The sequence below is a fragment of the Pleurodeles waltl genome, chromosome 9 (genome assembly GCF_031143425.1).
Source record: "Pleurodeles waltl isolate 20211129_DDA chromosome 9, aPleWal1.hap1.20221129, whole genome shotgun sequence".
NCBI lineage: Eukaryota > Metazoa > Chordata > Amphibia > Caudata > Salamandridae > Pleurodeles > Pleurodeles waltl.
Genome location: NC_090448.1, coordinates 189140642 through 189164266, shown reverse-complemented (window position 1 = coordinate 189164266; position 23625 = coordinate 189140642).

Here is a 23625-nt window from a genome sequence, read left to right as displayed (position 1 = left end):
TCTTCTGTGGGTGGGGTAGAGATGTCTGGACCCTCCTGTCTGGTGACATTAGGTAGTGGTCCTGCAGGGTTGTAAAAGCATGATTATTGTATCTGTGTGTCATGGTGTGCAATGGGTGGGTGAGCGTGTTCCCCAGTGCTAGCATTCCTGTGTGGGGGCTTGTGTGATGATGGTTGGGGGGTGTTATGGGTATGTTCAGTGGGCATGCTTAAGTGAGGGGTGACCATGCTTTGTTGTGTCATGCAGGGCTTGGTGTTGGGATGGGTGGTTTGTGTTATTAGTACATTAGTGAGGAGTTGGAGTGATAGGGGAGGGGGTGAGGGTGGGGGTGTGTGATAGCATGCAGGTTGGGTGGGGGATATGATAGTTAAGATTTGACTTACCAGTGTCCATTCCTCCACCGACTCCTCCGAGGCCCTGTGGATGCATAATGGTCAAGACCTGCTCCTCCCATGTTGTTAGTTGTTGGGGAGGAGGTGGGGGTCCGCCGCCAGTCCGCTGAACCGCAATGTTGTGCCTGGAGACCACGGAACGCACCTTCCCCCGTAGGTCGTTCCACCTCTTCCTGATGTCCTCCCGATTTCTTGGGTGCTGTCCCACTGCGTTCACCCTGTCGACTATTCTGCGCCATAGCTCCATCTTCTTTGCAATGGAGGTGTGCTGCACCGGGGATCCAAATAGCTGTGGCTCTACCCGTACGATTTCCACCACCATGACCCTGATCTCCTCCTCCGAAAACCTGGGGTGTCTTTGCCGTACCATGGGTGGTGTGGGTGATGTGTGGGGTGGTGTATGTGGTGCTGAGTGTGGTGATGTGTAGTGGTGTCTAGTGTTTTGTGCGTGGATGTTGTGTGGGTGATGGTGTTGTTTGCCTCTGTGTGGTGGGGTTGTCTATGCTGTGCTCTCTCTCTCACCTTCCTCTATAATTTTTGGTCATAGGGGTTTGTGGGTGATGTGGGTGTGTGTTTTATATTGTGTTGGGTGTGTGGGAGTGGTGTTTGTATGTGTATCAGGTGTGTGTGTTGGTATTTGGAATTGTCCAATGTGGCGGTGTTTTGGAGATGTGTGCGTATTTTGAGCGCGGCGGTGTGTACCGCCAATGGAATACCGCGGTTGAAAGACTGCTGCGTGGATTTGTGGGTCGTAATAGCATGGGTGTGTTTCTGTTGGCGTGACGGTGGAGGTTTTGTTTTCGCCAGTTTATCACTGACCTTTGGTGTGGCAGACTTGTGTGGGTGTCTGAATTTCGGCGGATTCCGAGATGTGGGTCATAATAGCTGTGCCGGAATTCCGTGGCCGCGGCGGTGTATTGGCGGTCTTCTGCACGACGGTAAGCTTTTAACGCCAATGTTGTAATGAACCCCTAAATTCAGACCATTCGAGTACACAGTGATGCCCTTCGGGTTGTGTAACGCTCCTGCAGCGTTTCAATATTTAATCAATGAAGTGCTGCAGGAGTTTCTGGATATCTGTGTAGTGGTATATATAGATGACTTTTTGATCTATTCGTCTTCCACTGAGGAACATATAGGGTATGTAATAGCTGTTTTACAATGGCTTTGTGAGCATCATCTCTTCGCCAAGCTGGAAAAATGTGTTTTTCACGCTACAACTGTAGAATTCCTCGGATATGTGATCAGTCCTGATGGAATTTCCATGGATAGGTCCAAGGTACAGGGCATCCTGGATTGGGTAGCCCTAAGATCCATCAAGGAAGTGCAACCGGTTTTGGGCTTCGCAAATTTTTATCGGAGATTTATACCCCACTTTTCTACTGTGGTATCTCCCATAACTGGTCTCATACGAAAGAGGGTTAAGTTCCTCTGGTTTGCAGAAGCTGAGAAAGCCTTCAAACATCTTAAAAACTCATTCACTGAAACACCCATTCACATCATCCCGACCAGGCTCAGCCATTTTTCGTTGAAGCAGACGCTTCCCAAATGGCAGTAGGTGGTGTCTTGTCCCAACAAGATCTTGAGTCTGGGCATTTCCATCCAGTAGCTTACTTCCCAAAGAAATTGCTACCCGCAGAGCAAAATTACATGGTGGCGGAGCCGTAACGTCTGGCCATCAAGCTTGCCTTCCAGGAATGGCGTCACCACCTAATAGGAGCTAGACACACCATAACTATTTACACAGATCACTGAAATTTACAGTTTTTTCAAGTGACCAAGGCCCTAACACCTCGTCAATTACGTGGGCTTGTATTCTTTAACGAGTTTGACTTCGTAATCACCTTTAGGCCCGGTACTACACAACAAAAGGAAGACACGTTGTCTAGGATGTTTTTCTCCTCTGATGTTGTGCTAGAATAGGTCAGAAGCATTATACCCCCGGAAAAAATCGTGGCTGTGTGCACTTCCCAAGCTTTCCTTGAGTAAATATGGGTAGCCCAACACAAGGTTCCCTGTTCAACTGATGTTTATGAAAAAAAGGGTTTACTATACCATGCTGATCAGTTGTACATCACTACCAAAGAATTACGGGATACAGTGTTACATTGGGGACATGATTCTGTCCTTGCGGGTCACCCGGGTGAGAAAAAGATGTTAGATCTCTATCAAAGATGGATTTGGTGGCCCACACTTGTGTAGGATGTCAGAAGCTACGTCCAGACTTGTTCCACCTGTGCTCGGGCTAAAACCCCACATACTCCAGCCACAGGATTGTTACTTCCCGTGCCAATTTCGGTGGCCCCATGACATACCATAAGTATGGATTTTATTTCTGATCTCCCAGCTTCCAATGGACACACTGTCATATGGGTGGTTGTAGATTACCTAACTAAAATGGCTCATTTTGTTCCATTAAAATGCCTCCCTACGGCTTCCAAGCTCTCTGATTTGTTTGTCCAACACATTGTACGGATTCATGGGTTGCCCACCACAATTGTTCCCGATCATGGCACCCAATTTACATCACAGTTTTGGCGTAGCTTCTTTTCCTCTGTCGGTATGGACGTCCGCTTTTCCTCTGCATATCATCCAGAACTGATGGGCAGATGGAACGTGCCAACTAATCACTGGAGAACATCCTGAGATGTTACAGTGACACATGGTCTACTGAGTGGGATAAAGCTTTACCTCTTGTTGAATTTGTATATAACAACAGTGTCTACATGGCTACAGGAGTAACCCCATTTTACTGTTTGTTTGGTCTGCACCCAAGAATGCTACCTATAAGTGGGTCCCAAACATCCACAAGAGTCCCATCAGTACAGAAACACCATAAAGAGTTACAGGAGATTAAAAAACAAGTATAACACCATTTAAAACTCTACCAAGCTCAAGTAAAAAAACAAGCAGACAAAAGAAGGAGACATGCTCCCTCTTATAAGATAGGAGATCAGGTGTGGCTCTCATCAAAAAATCTCCATCTTGCAGGATCCAGAAAATTAAACCCCCGATTTCTAGGCCCCTTTCCTATTGCCAAAATCATCAATCCTGTGGTAGTAGAACTGACATTGCCAGATGATTTCAAGATACACCCTGTGGTTCATGTGTTGTTACTCCAGTCCTCCTGGTATTCCCGTCAGGCCCTCGGGATGTAGTATGTCCAAGACTAAGATGTGAACTGTGGGGGAGGAGGTGGAGACCCATCAGCAGTCTTGTGCACAGTGATTTGGTGTTGTGACGTCATAGAGTGTACCTTCCCCCTAAGGTCATTCCACCTCTTCCTGATTTCCTCCATTGTGCGTGGATGGCTGCCTACTGAGTTGACCCTGTTGACTATTCTCTGCCACAGCTCCATTGTCCTGGCTATGGAGTTTTGCTGGACTTGTGCTCCGAACAGTTGTGGCTCTACCCTGACGTTTTCATCCACCATGACCCTCAACTCATCATATGTGGAACCATTGGTGCCTTTGTGGGGACATGGCAGTGGTTGTGTTGTGTGTGGGGGGATGTTGTGTGTAAAGGTGCAGTGTGTGGTGATTGATGGGGTGTGGGTGATGCATAGTGGGTGATGGCCGCTTGTGATGTGTGTGTATGGTCGTTATGTGTGTTTTGTGTTGGTAGTGTGGTTTTGTTTGATGTGCTAGGTGAGATGTGTATCTTTGCGTATGGTAGAATGGTGCTACATGAGTGTCTTTGCCTCTCTATGTATGTGTAAATAGAATGAGTTGCAAAAGATTGTGGGTTGTGTGGGGGGTGTTTTGTAGAGCAGTGAGTAGATATGTCTAGTGTGTATGTATGTGTGTCAGGTGTGGGATATTCAAACTGTCCACTGTGGTGTTGTATTCTAACAGTAGTGGTTTCTGAGCGTGGTGGTTCACACCACCAATAGTTTTCCACCGTGAAAGGACCGCTGTGGTGATTTGTGGCTTGTAATCTGGTGGGTGGAAATGTGTTGGGTTGGCGGTGCTGGTGGTGGACCCACTTCTCACCCCCTCCTGTCTCCTGGCGGTGTCAGATTTGTGGCTGTTTTTTTACAGTCTTCATGGTGTGAGTCATAATACAGTGGTCGGAGTACCGCCAACATAGCAGTCTTTTGGTGGCCGCCACTGGGGCGGTCTTCCGAAAAGACTGCTAAACTCGTAATGAGTACCAATCTAGTGGCATCCTCCTGGCTGAAAGATTTAATTTGAGAGTAGACTCTGAGAGAAACTCATCTCCACTGTTTGGAATTTGTGTATGTCTGTCTGTTTGTTTTTCTTTTGTTTTCATCTCTCTCTCCCCTCTCATGTTGTCAAAGAAAAAAACAAATTTTATGTTCATGATGTGCCTTACGCTTTAATTGTTTTGTTTCGAGGTTGAGGAAGAATGTTATGTTTGGGGAGTACTGATGCATTGAATATTGGGCCATAATTGAAGGAGTCCTCAAGTAGTGGGCCCCTACATAGTCATGAGTGTTTGGTATTGCCCATGACGTCAGGACAGGTAAATAAAACACGGCCACAACCCAACAGGAAGTTGAGTCCTGACTATGATACCACACACGTTTTGTGTCTTGTGTGATCTGCACTGCCATGCTTTGCCGACACACGCACCATGCTGCCCAGCAGTAAAAGGGGGCACACCCCATAACATGGTGTGCAATAATGCGGTTGCCAGTGAATTAACAAGGTACCAAGTTTTAAAATGCTACTGATTCCCACTACTAACGCAAGGTTAGGTATCAAGAAAATTATGCAAGTTGAAGTGCTGTTTCGTGGTTAAGGAGGAATGTTATATTTGGGGACAACTGGCGCATTTAGGCGCATATTTGCACTTTTTTAGCGCCGCATTTGCGTCATGTTTTGACGCAAAAGCGGTGCAAACTTAATACAATTATATTTTGCAAGTTTGCTCCATTTTGTGTCAAAAAATTACGCAAATGTGGCGCTAAAAATGTATAAATATGGGCCTTAGTGTTGAGCATTAAATGATGGGGTCCTCAAGTAGTTTTGTATTGCCCATGACATCAGGGCAGGTAAAAACCCACGGGCACTTTCCATCAGGAAGTTGAGTCCAGACTACAACAACACACATGTCTCGGGCCTGTGTGTTCCGTACTGCCACGCCTTGCCGACACACACACCGTGCTGCCCAGCAGTAAATGGGGACACACCCCATAACATGGTGTGCGATAATCCCGTTGCCAGTGAATTTAAGAGGCACCAAGTTGCAGTTCAAAAATAATGCTGATCCCCACTACTACCACAAGGTTAGGTATCAAGAAAATTATACAAGTTAAATTGCTGGAAACATACTTAAAATCCAACTTTCTTAAAGGCAAAGTAAAAGGTGTTTCCTTTAACTTATTATTAGGTGTGTCTGGGGGGAAATGTTTACACTGGGAAAGGGAAACTGTTTTATTTGAAAGAGATGTGCCTAAGTGGAGGAGCAGGTTTCACAGCACAAACCAGAAAGGCTAAATAAACTTTCCTGGCAAGAACAACTTCTGTAGCATCACATGGAAAATGTAAATCAACTTCAACTCATGGGTAGTGCCATTTCCAGAGAGCTGCAGCCGAGCCTTTCCTTCCTTTATTAACTCGCTGCCCTTTTCCTTTTTTATTCAAATAGTAGAAAAGAAACACTCCCAGTGAACAATGAGCAGAAGCCTCATCTGCCTGAAACTATTTCAAGTGTCCATGGGGACTGCAGTTTGAAGTTGAACCCTGTACGCAGAGAAAGCCCTGTGAAGCCAACTATTGAAAAAGGATTGAAAAGATGATAGATATGACAATTCTCGTTTTTATGGCCATTCCACAAATTATACAATGTATGTTTAAGATAATACTGATCCACTTTTCCAACAACATAACATGAAATGAAAAAAAACTCTCTAGAACATGGACAGACGACTGAGTAACCTGATCTGGAGTGCATGTCCGTAAATTAAGATCTGCCGTCGGTTGGTAGAGGTTTGCCTAACTATGTGCTCAAAGCAGAGCACAGAGTGACAAAACTCTGTGAACTTCACTGGTGGAGCATAGTTGTGTTGTGTCTGGTATTATCATGTTTGGTTCACCACCTTTCACCCTACCTGCATAATGACTATATCACAATATGAATGCTTTTTACCGTGGTTATCTCGAGGCACCACCTGGTCTCTTGCTGGTTCTGGATTGACCAAGGTAAGGGGGACCCTTTCCAGTAGCCACAATGCTGCCGATAGAGTAACACCAAGCAGACCGTGACCCCCAGAAGGAGTCCCAAAGGAAAAAACCCAATCCTGGGAAAAAACCTCAGAAGCAAGGAACTCCTGAAAAAGAGGCAAGAAAAAAGAGAAGCGTAATATGACCTGGAAACAGCAAAAACTGTAGACAAACAAAAACAGGAGAAGTCAGGAGAAGTCCAAAAAAATCACCTGATACAGGAGCGAGGAGCACCACCAGAACGGAGGTATTTGCAAGGCAAGGAACAGAAGACCAACTGTGCTTATAAACAGGCAAACAGGAAGTGACATGCAGGAAATTCCAAAGCCACCATCTTGAATTGGGAAAAGGCACATTAGATTGAATGGAAAAATTGCCATGGTGTAAAAGAGGAAGAAAGCTTGCAGGGAAGGAAACACAGACTCCTGGGAAGAAGAAAAGATGGCTAAGAGGGAAACCACAAAGAAAAGAGAAAACAAGAAAAAAGAAAAAAAAAGGAAAAAATTGGTAAGAGAGACTATAAAGGCAAAAGGCGGGCGCAGCGTGAAGCAGCGACCAAAGAAAGATGAACTGGCTGTTCTGTGGACCACAAAATAGGCAGCGGCCTGAAATGTGTCTCAAAACGCAGCCTGCAGCAGAAACGGCTATCAAGGACACGGACTGCCAATCTGACCGCGGTCCGCAAGTGGGGCGCCACAGGTCCTTGCGGCTTCACAGACTATGGTACTTATAAGGTCTATGGTGGTCATTATGATCTCAGTGGTCTACAACACACACTGCCGAAGTTCTGCCAGCCAGAGGACCGCAGTGATGGCGGTCTCCAGACCGCCATATTATGACTGCTGGCAGCTCTCCTCCATAAATTGGGTGGAGAGATGCCAGCAGTCATACTGGCGGTTGGTGGTGCAGTGGAGGTTGGGCCGCTGACACCGCCATGTTAACAGAACACCTCCATGCCTATTATGACTTAGTAATAGGCGTGGCAGTGTTGTGGTGAAGGGGAGCCCGTGGTGGAGCAAGCGCCATGGACTCTGTTCCCTCCCTGATGACCACCGCGACCACCAGGTAAGATGATCGACTGACAGGGGAGCGGGGTGTTGTGTATGCATGCCTGAGTTCGTGTTTAAATGTCTGTATTGATGCATGTATGAATGTGTGTTGGGATGTTTGAGTAAATGTGTGTATGGTTGTGGGGGTGTGGGCAGTTGTATAGTGTATGTGGATGCATGAATCAGTGTCATGTGTGTGAGTGTGTGCATGTCTACGGCTGTGTGTGCCTATGAGGGGGTTGGGGGTTAGTGTATGGAGTGGGGGATGAGTGGTGAGGGGTTAGTGTATGAATTGAGGGGTGTGGCTTAGTGTATGGATTGGGGGGGGTTAGTGTCTGGATTGGGGGTGGGGATTTAGTGTATGTATTGGGGTGGGTGGGGTCAGGTGCTTGCTGTTGGAAGATGAGGGACCCACCTACTGGTGACAAGGAAGGAATTCCCTGTTACGAGTAGCCCTACCACCATGATTTTCGTGGCAGGGCTACTGCAGCAGAAAAAAACATGGCGGTAGACCAGGTCACAATACTGCCGCCGGCACTCTGGGGGCTGCTGGGTCGGAGATGAAGATCTCCAGCCCTGCAGTTCATACCACCATGGCGGTATGAGGGGTGTTGTGCAGGTTCCCAGCAGCAAACCCACCACGGTCATAATGTGACGGTATGCACCGCCAGCCTGTTGGTGGTGCTATTGCCACTTTACCCTGGTGATCAGAAGACCACCAGTGACATAATGACCACCTATGTCTCCTTGGAGCAATTGGAATGCTGCTCTCTGAGGGCATTCTGGGACTTGTAATGTTCTAAAGACAACTGGGATCATTTTCCCTTACAGTTGTGTTTTAATGAATAAATGCACTTGCATCATTATTACTCGTCAACAAAGGGCATTATAATTGTTGTATCCAATGGTGAAGGAATGGCTTTTACAATGTCTAGTGTTAGTATGTGAGGGGTTTGGTTGTTCCATGCTATGTCACCCATACCTTTTTTTTTTATTATGTCCTGGTTGTAAATTACATTTTTTCAACATGAAGCAAAGGGAGACTTTTTGATACTTGTGTCACTGAAAATTATACAAACATATCCAAGGAGTTACGAAATACACAAATCTTCTCAACAGTTACATGTATGTCATTTTTAATATCTTAGTAGCTGTACTAACTCTGCACATGTGATTACCAGTATATAGCACAACCGACGCAGTCTTGACATGCTAAATGTGACATTTGCCATGTAAAGTGTCTGATGTTGACAAGGGACATTACAATGCTTTTGATTCACATCATTGCCAAGGTCATATCCAAGGTCTTATTTGTATATGTACACCCTAGTCTGCATGTATGTTGTGTTTCAGCATGCTACACAATAGATGACATTTAATTGTATGTGTAAGACTGATGAGACTACACATTGCAGAATAACTCTTGAAAAACTTTTAGGTGGGGATATAGCCAATGAGACAGTGTCCTATCTCCACTTGTAAACTTACATTGGAAGATAACTACATTTCAATGTCCGAAAACTCACATTTCACTAATGCTGAAGATTAGTAAACGCTGTGGAGTATACAGACCAAAATTGAGAAAGATGTTATTATTTGAGTAGTTTCAGGCCATTTTAGTGATAATACACATATGTTTGGATTAGAAAACATATAATTCTTTGGTAAGATCAATGGAGTACAAAGTCAACACGTGATTCATGTTATCTTGAGCTTTTTTATGAATTGTACACCAAATACATATTTATTTGCCTTCTATGGCAGTGGACCCACCTGGCCAAGGAACATTCAGTCAGGACCTGGAGCAGACCAGTAGAACTTCGGCTTGTCAGCAGGCACGTATATTTAACAGTGATAATGGGGGATTTCTCTTGTAACAAGTGCAATAGTGGAGGTAAGGATCTATGTAAGTGCATTTACTATGTTGGTGCTGATGTGTGGGTGGGTGTGGTGCATCTGCCTGTACAGGTGGGTGAGGTGCCTGTACAGTGGGTGATGGTGCCTGTACAGGTTTGGGAGGTGCCTGTACAGGGGGTGAGAGTGCCTCTACAGGTAGGGAAGGTGCCTGTACATGTGGAAGAGATGACTGTATGGGCAAAGGGTGCCTGTACAGATGGGGAAGGTGCCTGTAAAGGTGTGGATGGTGCCTGTACAGGTGGTGGAGGTACCTGTGCAGGGGGTGAGAATGCCTGTGCAGGTAGGGGACATGACTTGGTAGGAAGATATGACTATGCAGGAGGGTTTGTGCAGAGGCAGTGATACATTTGTACCTCAGGGGATACTTGTGCAGGATATGATACAGGGGGCTGGGTGGTGTGTGGTACAGGTAAGTGTTGGGTCCCCTCCATGTGTTGACCATGAAGGAAGTCTTTGAAACAGTTTCAACATTCCATAAATTATGTATCGTGCAAAGCACTGTGGCTTGCACTTGCACCCCAATAGATTGCTATGCTGTCATTTTGCATCCTTGACATGTCTTTGCAGGGTTTATCAATCTTTTCCAAGACACAGGTCTGTCTGTCAGTCATCCAACTGAATTCCTGTAGTGACTCTGATATCTCAGACAAAGTAGCCCCTATGGCTCGAATGCCCTCTCTCACTTCAGCCTGTCATTGGAAAAAATCTTTCTCCCACTGACCATGCTGACCATTTGCCAGCCCCCTCCACATGGAATGGCCTCTGATATGACCAGCAAGTCTACCATCATGGGGATGGGTGGCATGTAGGAGGCTGCAGGGAGGGGATTGGGGCCTAGGGGATACCTGCTCTTTACCAGGGGTGTGAGGTCCCTCCTTTGTTTGAAAGAAGGCTAGGGAGGCATTGTCATGGGAGCAGTTGTAGAATAGCCAACATATCTAGCTTCAATGTGAGGGCTGTGAGAAGTTCTTGGTAGTGCTGGTTAGGTGAATGCTTGGCTGGTTGGCTGACTGCTGGGAATAGGCAGTCATCAGAGGTAAAGTAGACTGCACAATGCTGGCTGGACCTGATGTTGCCTTCTGTGTTTCGCCCAGTGAGCCAACAATGACCTCCTGATAATCTAGGTCATCCTCCATGACCAGTACATCATCATTTTCTTCCTCTTCATCATTCTCTTCTTGGGCATTTCTGGCTTCCGGCATGGCTGCTTGGAGGAGGATTGGGATCCTTCTTCAGATTGCCCGCTGCCCTCCGCTGGTGAACTGTTCAGCTTCATCAAGTGACTCATTGTCCTCAGCACCTGAAACACAGAGGTTGCAACATAATAAACACTTTTCATTGCATATCATGTGCTGCAACACTAGGGTTAGTTCAATATTCTTTACATCTATCTTATGTTCCACATGGGAACTGGTAAACTATTTGTGTAAACCTCCATGTGCCACTTATACTGTAGCTTTGAGGTGTTCAATGCTGACGTGCAATGCAAAATCTCACCAGCCACAGCTCTGTGTGGTATTTGAGCTCCCCTCAGGTGTTAGCTGCTGAACCTGGCTCTTTGAGTGTGTGACAGAAAAGGTGGTTCTCAATCCAGCAGCTTCAGAAAGGCGTGGGATTATAATTGATGTTCAGCATAAAATATATGTGAACATGCAAAAGTGAAACAGGCATCACTGATTATGTCTGGAACATATCACACACCAACATCAGATGCTTTAAAAAGTGGCAATTTCTGCTAATATCCTTTCACAAGGAATTGGGTATTGGAAATCAATAGTTTACAACACTATATGGCACACTTAACCGACGGACAGATGGTAGTTGGTCTGCCTGTTGCAGCCAGAATGTTTCCCAAATCCCTGAACGAGGTACTTTGGATGACAGAGGAAGTCCTGCCAGCAGCTGTAATGTACCATACACATCCATATTTAAATGCAATGTATGGTGTGAATCATTTTACATGGATATCTCATAAGTATAGACTTTCAACCCACCTGTGGCTAAATATCAGCAATTTGGTACAAACAAAAATAAAAGTAATGTCAACCTTACATTAGCCAGCACATCAGGAAGTATTGTATTCTTATGAGTCACATCTTAGCATGTGAAGATAAGTGTCAAGAGGGATATTAGACAGACACCACATTCTGCTGATATATCATCCAATATTTAAGACTATGAGCATTTAATAAAGTAATTTTTAGTGTACTTACCAGGGTCTACCCTCCACCCATATGACACACACATATGTGGAGCAGAGATTGCTGTAATAGATGTTTTTGTGGTCAACATCACAGAGCCTAAAATGTCATAAGTGTATTTAGTTTATATTATAGTTGACACATGTTATGAACAACATATCATAGATCAGTTCACATGGTTGAGGCTATTGATGGATTCTACATGAAGAATCTATAGGTTTTCTTGTCACAATGGGGTAAGTGGACCCTCTTCTGGTCATATTGAAGTACCAGTTTGTGGAGGTGGTGTGGTATGTGTTGATATTCCCCACAATATTGCTTCCCTGCAAGTGCAGGGTCCTCTGCTCCAGTGGGTAAATCTCTTCTGCCTGCATGTGGCAATAAAAAGAAGTCAACAGACAATACCAATACATGATGATTATGTACAACTTTTCCAATATTTACTCAATTGCGTGTGCAAGACAACTGTGATGGTTCCTAACTCAGTCACATTTCCTAGGGCCACATACCAAGCTAATTAAAATCACCAGTATTGATGGGCCACTGTTTATGAATAAGGAATTGGAAGTTAACTTTTCCATCACAAAGGCTTTCTGTGACTTGTAGTGCAATAGACAAAATGAGTCACAATCAAACAAATTGAGATTTGGAAGCTAACATTTTCATAACAAAGGATTCTGGGACTTGTAGTTCAATAGACAAAATGAGACCCAATGAGAGAATTTGAGATTTGGAAGTTAACATTTCTATCACAAGGGCTTCTCGGCTTTTAGTGCAGTGGACAAATAGAGATAGGCCCTCATTTCAACCGTAGCGGATGGTGTTAATTTGGCATTAGCACCGCCAACAGGCTGGCGGTAATTACCGTAAAATTATGACACTTGCGGTTTCGCACATGCCAAACTGCCAATGCACTACACCCTCCGCCACAGCGGTAACAAACGTCAGGCTGGAGACAACAGTCTCCAGCCCGGCGGCTGTCACTAGTCCATATGCGGGATAATGACCCTGCATACCACCATGGTTTTCGTGGTTTTTGTACCGCCTCGAAAACCATGGTGGTAGGCACTGTCAGTGCCAGGGAATTCCTTCCCTGGCACTGATGGGGGTCACCCCCGCCACCTCCCCCTCCCCAGAGTCCTCCCCAACAGCCACGACCCCCCTACCACCTCCCAAAGGTGATAGGGCCCCCTCCCCTCCCCCGCCCCCAGAACTGTATGGGCCCCCCAGACTTAACCCCACACTCACGCATGCACACACCACTCACACACATACACGCACACACACATGCACAAATGTACACACACATACACAACACATTCCCCTGACACACATCACACCCCCGGCATACATACACGCAATCACACACCCCCTCTAAACTCTCACAGTCACACCCCCATTCAGGCACACACCACACAACGCCCCCACCCCTCTCCCCTGTTGGATGATCACCTTACCTGCCTCGGTGGTCATCCGGGAGGGAACAGGTTCCATGGGGCCTGCTCCGCCACCAGTGCCCCGTAACCCGAACACCGCCACGCTGAATACTGAAACGTAATTCGGTGGGTGGTGTTCTGATGATGTGGTGGTGACGGAGGAGCAACCTCCACTGCACCGCCGACCGCCAGTATGGCTGCTGGCGGCTCTCCGCCCATAATATGGCGGAGGGTCGCCAGCAGTCATAATATTGTTTGGCGAGAGAACGCCAACACTGGTGGTCTTCGGTCTGGCGAGACCTCGGAGAAGACCGCCATAATAAGGGGTCATAATAAGGGCCATAATGAGATAAAATGCAAGTCCACATTGTAATGAATATTTACACACACTTGAATTTGCTTACATAGTCACATTTGCAGTGTATTATACACATGTATCACTTTAATCCATTCTTTAAGTGTTATATATTTCCTGGCACCACATTTGGGTCATAATAAACAGGCAGCCCATGCAATAGTTGGGGATGCATGATGGAGAGGGCACCCTAAGACGCATACTGGTTTCAATTTGTCCCCCAGGGAGAACTCAGCCACCTCTATCGTGGGGAGCTTCTACTTCACCCTCCTCCTCTCATCCTGACACTTCTTTTTGATGTTTGTGACAGACTGGACAACCTCCAGGAATGTAATGACTGCAGTAGCCAACTGCTCCTACAGGACTGCCTTCTATGTTGCACTGCTGATATTTGGAGGAAGACCATGCACTTTTTTATAGTTCTGCACTAAAAATGTCACAATCACAGTGGTCTCCTCCTCAGTATGGGTTTTCTTCCTCCACACAAATAGCATGGTGTTGTCAAGGTGTCTACAGGCAGATTACACATGGGTGTGGAAAAACTAGAGCCTTGGATGTGTGCTGCTTTTATGTGGTCTATAGTGCATGGGTTGCAGGTGACATTAATTGTTTGCAGGTGCATAAAATTACACTCATTCTGCTCAAGTGTGTAGATTTCACCCTGAGTGCGGAACCTCTGCAGTTGTAAGGATATGACTCATAAATCCCTTTGTCAATACCGAAAGTTGTAAAGTTAGACTTTTTGTCTTTCTTTATGCTTGTGAATCAGGCCCTCAGTGTTTCTCTATTTGTCGTAATAAAAAGGTTGTCCCCCTTCTGTGGCTAGGCCTAGTGCCTGCAACAGAAGTGGATCAAACCAGGGTCAGTGGAAGTTCAAGCAAGAATACTCTCATTGACTTTGGTTTGACCTGTGCTTGTTGCTGGCACTAAAGCTACCGACACAAGTGAGGTACCATTTTTATCGGGACAATTTAGGGAATAATGGGTGGTAGGAAATGTATGGCTCCCTGCAGGTTCCAGAAGTTTCTCTCACAAAAATGTGCATAAAATATGTGTTATTAGGAATACATTGAGGCTTGCTAAGGCTTATAGGTAAGAAAACCTTGTGTGAGCCATGCAAGTCACACTACCCTGTATTCTCCCAGGTATCTCCTTTTTAAAAAAAGCACGGGTTTGTTAGATTTTCCTAGGTTCTAGCTAAGCTAGGATCCAAAATCAACAGCCACCTACATTGCACAAAAAGGGTCAGTTTTCAGTGGACAAATATGATGTGTCTATGTTGCATTTTGGAACCTATCCAGTCGCTGGCACTAGGTCTACCCACACATGTGATGAACCACTTTTATCAGGAGACTTGGGCGGAAGGCCAGTTGGTAGGAACTGTGTGGCTCACCAAAGATGACTTACCAGGAAGATAAAATGTCAGCACTCCCTCAGAGTTCATTTAATAATGAGGTTGAGTCCGCCCAGGAAGTATTACCCTACCTGGGTAGGGCTAGGTGGTCATATGATGAAGCATGACCCTATTTTGTGTGTGAGACCACCTAGTCCATAAAGGTAACTCCCTCATTCACCTAACTGCCACTTTCACTTCCCATGTTCATGAAAGAGATCGCATAACGGGCGTACTATTAACCTAAACAGGCCATAAGAGACCTGTTCTTGACATCCCCCACACACTTTGGGGGTCATTCTGACCCTGGCGGCCGGTGACCGCCAGGGTCACCGACCACGGGAGCACCGCCAACAGGCTGGCGGTGCTCCCGAGGGCATTCTGACCGCGGCAGTTCAGCCGCGGTCAGAAAGGGTAAACCGGCGGTCTCCCGCCGGTTTACCGCTGCCCCATTGAATCCTCCATGGGGATTCAGACACCCCCTACCGCCATCCTGTTCATGGCGGGAAACCCGCCATGAACAGGATGGCGGTAGGGCGTGCCGCGGGGCCCCTGGGGGCCCCTGCAGTGCCCATGCCAATGGCATGGGCACTGCAGGGGCCCCCGTAAGAGGGCCCCGCAAAGTATTTCAGTGTCTGCTTTGCAGACACTGAAATACGCGACGGGTGCAACTGCACCCGTCGCACCCCTGCAACTACGCCGGCTCAATTCTGAGCCGGCGTCCTCGTTGCAGGGGCATTTCAGCTGGGCCGGCGGGCGCTCTTTCGGAGAGCGCCCGCCGGGCCAGCGGAAATGTTTAAATGGCCGCCGCGGTCTTTTGACCGCGGTGCGGTCATTTCACGGCGGTACCTTGGCGGACGGCCTCCGCCGTCCGCCAAGGTTAAAATCACCCCCTTTGTGTTTTAGTTCCATGGTGCAAGGGTGCCTGTGTTATGTTATGTTATGTTATTAAGTTTATATAGTGCAATACCTGCCCTGTGGCCGCGTAGCGCTTTATGCTGACAACTCAATCGCAAGAAACACAACATCAAATAATTCAGGCTCTGAATAGCCATGTTTTCAAGGCTTTACAGAATGTCACTTCCTGTGCACATACCCGTATATTCAACGGCAGGTTGTTCCATAGTTTTGCTCCTTGAAAAGCCAGGGTTCTTTCTCCCCATCTTGCCTTTCTAACTCTAGGAAACTTAGCCAAACTTGCTAAAGAGGATCTCAATCGTCTGCCTGGTATATAGAAGGTGGCAAGTGGTCTGCTCATCTCGGGACCGAGATTATGTAGGGCTCTGTACATATAGCAGAGGGTTTTAAATTGAATTCTCTTGGCAACAGGAAGCCAATGTAACGATGATATTCCCTTACGAATAGACTAATATTTAGGTATATTCAGAAGTACTTGTGCTGCAGCATTTTTAACCCTCTGCAGTCTGTCTACCACATAAGAAGGATTGTTTTTGTGCAGGAAGAGGCACATGCCAAACCGCCAATGCACTACACCCTCCGCCATGCCTTACCTAGGAAGGCATAGCATTTGGTGCATTCCCAGGTCTATCATTTCAGGTAAATTTGGGAAGGCATCACAATCCATGCATTTTGCATCGTAACACCCTTGCAAAACCCCTGGAACACCTCCCTGGAGAACAAAAATGCAACACAGCCCTTTGCACTATGTTGCTTTACTCCAGATTTCGGAAGCCACTCAGAGCTACGCAAGAGTTAGAAATGGGGCCTTTGGTTGGCAGTCAGGTTACCCCCTGTACAAGCAAGGACCCTCACTCTAGTCAGGGCAAAGGAGAAACACACCCTGTTAATCTCCGCTCCACCCTTTGGTAGTTTGGCATGAGCAGAAAGGCTTATCCCAGAAGCACGTATTAGTACCAACACACACAGTAATACAGTGATGACACTATAAAATGACTCAACACCAGGTTAGAAGAATAGCCAATATTTAGCTGAACAAAACATTAACAAAACTACAAAAATTCAACATATACAAGCAAAGTTATGAATTTTCTAAGATTAAGCACAAAAATAGCACTTAGAAACACAAATGCTTCAATGAGGTGATATCACAGCGTCTTAACGGAGTTGTTCCCAACAATCTGATGCCAATGGCACCAGTCATGGAGTCACACAGACCCCCAGGTACAGTACCTTGTGTGAATGCGGAAACAAGCCAGGGCACAGAGTCAGGGATCGCAGTGTCGTTTGAGCCAAGGCAGGGTTGGCTCTGGTGCTGCGGGTGAAAGAACAGAGGCGTCAGAAAGAGGCGTTGGGTCCTTGCTACAGAGCGGTGGTGGTGGGGTGGTGTGATTGCAAAATGTTTGATCTGTGCACTTCCGGTGGAGTGGGTGCGGCGACTTCCACAGAGTCACAGACAGAGTCACAGACTTCAGCGAGGCTGAAGTGGCATCGGGGCTGCTGGGTTGTCACACTCCAGACACAAACCAGGGTTCAGAGACTGCATTGTGTGAGGGCAGGCACAGCCCATTCAGGTGTAAGTGACAACTCCTGCCTCCACTTTAGCCCAGATGGCTCATCATGATATGCAGGCTACACCTCAGCGCCCTTTGTGTCACTGTCTGGAGAAGATTTACAAACAGCCCAGCTGTCAGTCTGACCCAGACAGGGAATACACAGGCAGTCAGAGTCACAAAATTGTTTAAGCAAGAAAAGGACCAAATTGCATATTCAAATTAACAATCTAAAAATCAACTTTACTAACAGAAGTAATTTTAAATTGTGAGTTCAGAGACCACAAACTCCACATTTCCATTTGCTCTCAAAGGGAAACTGAACTTTAAGGATATTTAAAGGCAGCCCCCATGTTAACATATGAGAGAGATAGGCCTTGCAACACTGAAAACTGAATTTGGCAGTATTTCACTGTTAGGACATGTAAAACACACAAGTACATGCCCTACCTTTAACATACACAGCACCCTACCTAGGGCCTACCTGAGGGGTGCCTTACATGGACAAAAAGGGAAGGTTAAGGCCTGGCAAGTGGGCACACTTGCCAGGTGGAAAAGGCAGTTTAAAACTGCACACACAGATACTGCAGTGGCAGGTCTGAGCTATGTTTCCAGGGCTACTTATTTAGGCTGTGCTGCAAGCCCATTAATAGAATTTGATTTACAGGCCCTAGGCATCTCTAGTACACTGAACTAGAGACTTAATAGTTGTCAGGAATGGAACAATGCGTGGTCCAGGTCCCGCCCGAAACACCGCTGCACGGCTCTGCAGTGCTTTCTGCGCACCACTTGTCATCCCCTCTTGCTCCAAAGGTGGCCATCAACGTCGTCTGCCCTGTGGCAGAGCTCATAGAGCTGCAGGTTCAGGTCGTTGGTGGACAAGATGCACTTATCAGTGCTATTCCATGAAGGGACTCAATTCCCATGTTTTTAGAGGCAGCAGCCATCTTGGGGTGTGGCAGGTCTATAAAGCCCAGCCACACCCAAGCACATTGCTCACATTTTGAAGACTTCGATGCAGCCAGACCGCGTGGGGATTTCTCTGGAGAAGAGCAGAGTTCCTAAATGGCAGAATGTCATCCAACCGAAGTATCCTTGTTTCCATGGTGCATTAAAAAACGATTAGGTCGTACTCGTAGCGGTAAGGCCTTGCTGAATCCATGTTTGAAGGAAGTCGTTAATACCAAAAGGTAAAGTGCCCCTTAGCATATCGAGCAAAACATTTCAGACCACACTGGTTAAGCGCCCCGAGCACTACATTTAAAGCGCTTCAGTTCACAGGAGTAAAGCGTACTTGCCATGGTATTCAAAGCGCTTCATTTCACAGGAGTAAAGTGCCCTTGGCACAGCATTCAAAGCACTTCAGTTCACAGGAATAAAGCGTCCTTGGCATGACATTTAAAGCTCTTCGGTTCACAGGAGTAAAGCACACTTGGCATGGTATTTAAAGCGCTTCAGTTAACCGGAGTAAAGCGCACTTGGCATGGTATTCAAAGCGCTTCAGTTCACAGGAGTAAAGCGCACTTGGCACGGTATTCAAAGCACTTCAGTTCACAGGAGTAAAGTGCTCTTGGCACAGCATTCAAAGCACTTCAGTTAACAGGAGTAAAGCACCCTTGGCACCACATTTAAAGCACTTCAGTTCACAGGAGTAAAGCGCACTTGGCATGGTATTTAAAGCGCTTCAGTTCACAGGAGTAAAGCGCTCTTGGTATGGTATTCACAGCGCTTCAGTTCAAAGGAGTAAAGCACCCTTGGCATGACATTTAAAGCACTTTAGTTCACAGGAGTAAAGCTCCCTTGGCACAACATTTAAAGTGCTTCAGTTCACAGGAGTAAAGCACACTTGCCATGGTATTTAAACTGCTTCAGTTCACAGGATTAAAGCGCACTTGGCATGGTAGTCAAAGCACTTCAGTTCATAGGAGTGAAGCGCCCTTGGCACGACTTTTTAAAGCACTTCAGTTCACAGGAGTAAAGTGCACTTGGCATCATATTTAAAGCGCTTCAGTTCACAGGAGTAAAGCACACTTGGCATGGTATTCAAAGCGCTTCAGTTCACAGGAGTAAAAAGCACTTGGCATGGTATTCAAAGCGCTTCAGTTCACATGGGTAAAGCGCCCTTGGCACGACATTTAAAGCGCTTCAGTTCACAGGAGTAAAGCACACTTGGCATGGTATTTACACCGCTTCAGTTCACAGGAGTAAAGCGCACTTGGCATGGTATTCAAAGCGCTTCAGTTCACAGGAGTAAAGCGCACTTCACATGGTATTCAAAGTGCTTCAGTTCACAGGAGTAAAGTGCCCTTGACACAGCATTCAAAGCGCTTCAGTTTACAGGAGTAAAGCGCACTTGGCACAACAATCAAAGCGCTTCAGTTCATTGGAAGTAAAGCGCCCTGCGCACAGCAATCAAAGCGCTTCAGTTCATATGAGTAAAGTGCCCTTGGTCCAATAATCAAGGCCCTTCAGTTTACATGAGTAAAACTTTCAGGCCTTGGTGGCAAATGTGAAAACATCTCAAAGATAAGCAAATCATAGTTTCATTGTTTTTGGAAGCATAATGTATGAGAGACATATTTAAGTCTTTGATGATATGTGAGATACATATGTAAGTATTTGCGAATTTCTAGACTGAGACCAAACGTTTTATGTTTATGAATGCATAGTAGTTGCATAATTGATGTTCAGAGTATGTCCATGGTCCAAGCTCTTGTCGTCTCAAGATTCAGAGGTCTCAGTTTGTTCTTGTTCCATGATTCAGAGAAGGGCCACGCCCAGTTTTGTTTAATGCTCATGACATCCTGAAGTATCACGATTTTACTAATTGTTCTTGTTCCATGATTCAGAGAAGGGCCACGCCCAGTATTGACTAATGCTCATGACATCCTGAAGTATCATGATTCTACCAACTCTTGCACCCACGGAGACGCCTTTGTTTATTCCAGAAGGGTCTCAACTCTTGGATCCACGGAGAAGCCTTTGTCTATTCCATAAAAGGGTCTCAACACTTGCATTCACGGAGATGCCTTTGTCTATTCCATAAGGGTCTCAGCTCTTGCATTCACGGAAACGCCTTTGTCTATTTCATAAGAGTCTCAATTCTTGCACACACGGAGATGCCTTTGTCTATTCCATAAAGGTCTCAACACTTGCATTCATGGAGACTCCTTTGTCTATTCCATAAGGGTCTCAACACTTGCATTCACGGAGACGCCTTTGTCTATTCCATAAGGGTCTCAACTCTTGCATTCACGGAGACGCCTTTGTTTATTCCATAAGGGTCTCAACTCTTGCATCCACTAAGTCACCCTTGTTTATTCCATGAGGGTCTCAACACTTGCATTTATGGAGACGCCTTTATCTAAATGTATAATTGAATGTTAATGCTGTTATGAACAAGTATATACATACATGCTTAACCATTTTTCCTTTTCAGATCTCTCTCCCTGCTGTTCCCTACCCTAATTCCCTTCCCCCCGACTGGCTTCACCATAACTCTGTGCTATAAGAGCTTTCTGAGTTGGTGACGCAGGAAGGTGGGCCTGTTGTTCAGTGGTGTGCAGATCCCGAGGAAAGGACACTGCGACAGAATAGTGAGCCAATGAGTTTATACTTTCCTCTCGGTCTGTACGTCGGCTGATCAAGATGGCCACCTCAAAATACCCTCACACAGGTAATTAATCAAGTGCAAAGTGATCTAACTGAATCATTTTTTTTTTTTAGACAGTTTGGTTGATAAGGTTCAGTGTTTCCTCACACAGGTGGAATTGCATTTTACTTGTTTTCCCTGTGCTTTTCCGGACCCATAATCTAGAATTGTATTCTTCTTATCATTCCGGACTAGTGATGCTCCTATTTGGACAGTTCCTTTAGTGAAAAGAAAGAGTTACTAGGATTACGTCAAGGAAACAAAGACTTGATAACGTGTTTATCACATTTTAATCGGTTAGTGGTGGAAACAACTTGGCCAGGGGAAATAATAAAGAGCCCAAGAAAAAACAAAGGGGATCTCTTGGGTAAATTGATACTCCCTTCAGTCTGTTCTTGCACAAATTGCCTACCAAATATTTTCGAATCCTAGAACAACAAACTGTACAGGTTTTAATAGAGTCAGGAGCAATCAAAAATGTTGTGGATCAACAAACAGCACTAAATTCACAGATACCCAGGATAAAGAAAAAGGTCCCTGAAATTGTTCAAGCAGTTGATGGTAGTGAATTGGCAGGAGGTCGCGTAACTATGCAAACCTCACGAATACAAATAATTTGCAAAAATGACAAGGATGCTGAGATTAGTGTTACACAATCCAAGTATAGACTGGCACAACCAGGTTTTACATCCTTCTTCATCTTCTTGCCTAGATAAGTGTCTCCTACCAAGAAAAGACAAAAAGGAAAATCCCTAACATTCTGTTGCCACAGGCACCTGCCAAAATAGTATTCAGAATATACTGATGTCTTCTATGAGAAAAAGAACCAAGTTTTACGAGAATATCTCAATCAATGCTTAGTCAACGAACTAATTAGATCATCAAGATCACTACCAACCTCTCTATTGTTTTTCGAACCCAAAGCTAATGGCGTGCTAATGACTAAGAAAAAGATTCAAGCTGTAGCAGAGCTGGCTCACAACAACTCCCACCATTCTTCTATAGACTCAACTCATTTCTATGGCTCATGTGGACGCCGTCCCCACATTTTACCTGTCAGGCTGCCTGCTTCTGCCCAAACCACACCAGAAGTTGTGGTCAAGAGTGAAAATATGTTCCATCCAAAATTCATATGGGCCTATGAAGTGCTTCAACAGATGAACCCTATAACCTACATAGTAAAGTTGCCATCGTCCTTAAAAATTCAGCACGTGTTTCACAATTCACTTCCGAAACCTGTTCTTCCTTTTGGCCAAGGTCATTGGGAGTATGAGGTATGATCTATCCTAAACTCCGGAGATCATAGATCTTCCCTTTGGTATTTAGTGTCCTAGAAGGAATACGAACTGGAAAATGACTCATGGGAACCTAAGAAAAATGTCCATGTACCACGTTTGGTGCAACAATTTCACCTCCTCCATCCTTGTAAACCGGGCCCAGGACCGCGCTTGGGAGAGGTGTGTAATGTCAGGAATAGAACCATGCGCAGTCCAGGTCCCGCCCGAAACTCCGCTGCGTGGCTCTGCGGTGCATTCTGCAGACCACTTGTCACCCCCTCTTGCTCCAAAGGTGCCCATCAAATTCATCTGCCTTGTGGCAGAGCTCATAGAGCTGCAGATTCAGGTCATTGGTGGACAAGATGCACTTATCAGTGCTATTCCATGAAGGGACTACAATTCCCATGTTTTTAGAGGCAGCAGCCATCTTGGGGTGTGGCAGGTCTATAAAGCCCAGCCACACTCAAGAACAGTGCTCACTATTTTGAAGACTTCGATGCAGCCAGACCGCATGGGGATTTCTCTGGAGAACAGCAGAGTTCCTGAATGGCAGAGTGTCATCCAACCGATGTATCCTTGTTTCCATGGTGCATTCAAAAACGAGTAGTTCGTACTCGTAGCGGTAAGGCCTTGCTGAATCCATGTTTGAAGGAAGTCATTAATAACAAAAGGTAAAGCGCCCATTAGCTTAACGAGCAAAGCTTTTCAGGCCACATTGGTAAAGCGCCCCGAGCAAGACATTTAAAGCACTTTATTTCACAGGAGTAAAGCGTACTTGGCATGGCATTCAAAGCGCTTCGGTTCACAGGAGTAAAGTGCCCTTGGCACAGCATTCAAAGCGCTTCAGTTCACAGGAATAAAGCGCCCTTGGCATGACCTTTAAAGCACCTCAGTTCACAGGAGTAAAGCACACTTGGCATGGTATTTAAAGCGCTTCAGTTCACAGGAGTAAAGCGCACTTGGCATGGTATTCAAAGCACTTCAATTCACATGAGTAAAGCGCACTTGGCACGGTATTCAAAGCACTTCAGTTCACAGGAGTAAAGTACCCTTGGCACGACATTTAAAGCGCATTAGTTCACAGGAGTAAAGCACATCTGGCATGCTACTTAAAGCACTTCAGTTCACAGGAGTAAAGCGCACTTGTCATGGTATTCAAAGCGCTTCGGTTCACAGGAGTAAAGGGTCCTTGGCACAGCATTCAAAGCGTTTCAGTTCACAGGAGTAAAGCGCACTTGGCACGATATTGAAAGCGCTTCAGTTCACTGAAAGTAAAGCGCCCTGCGCAAAGCAA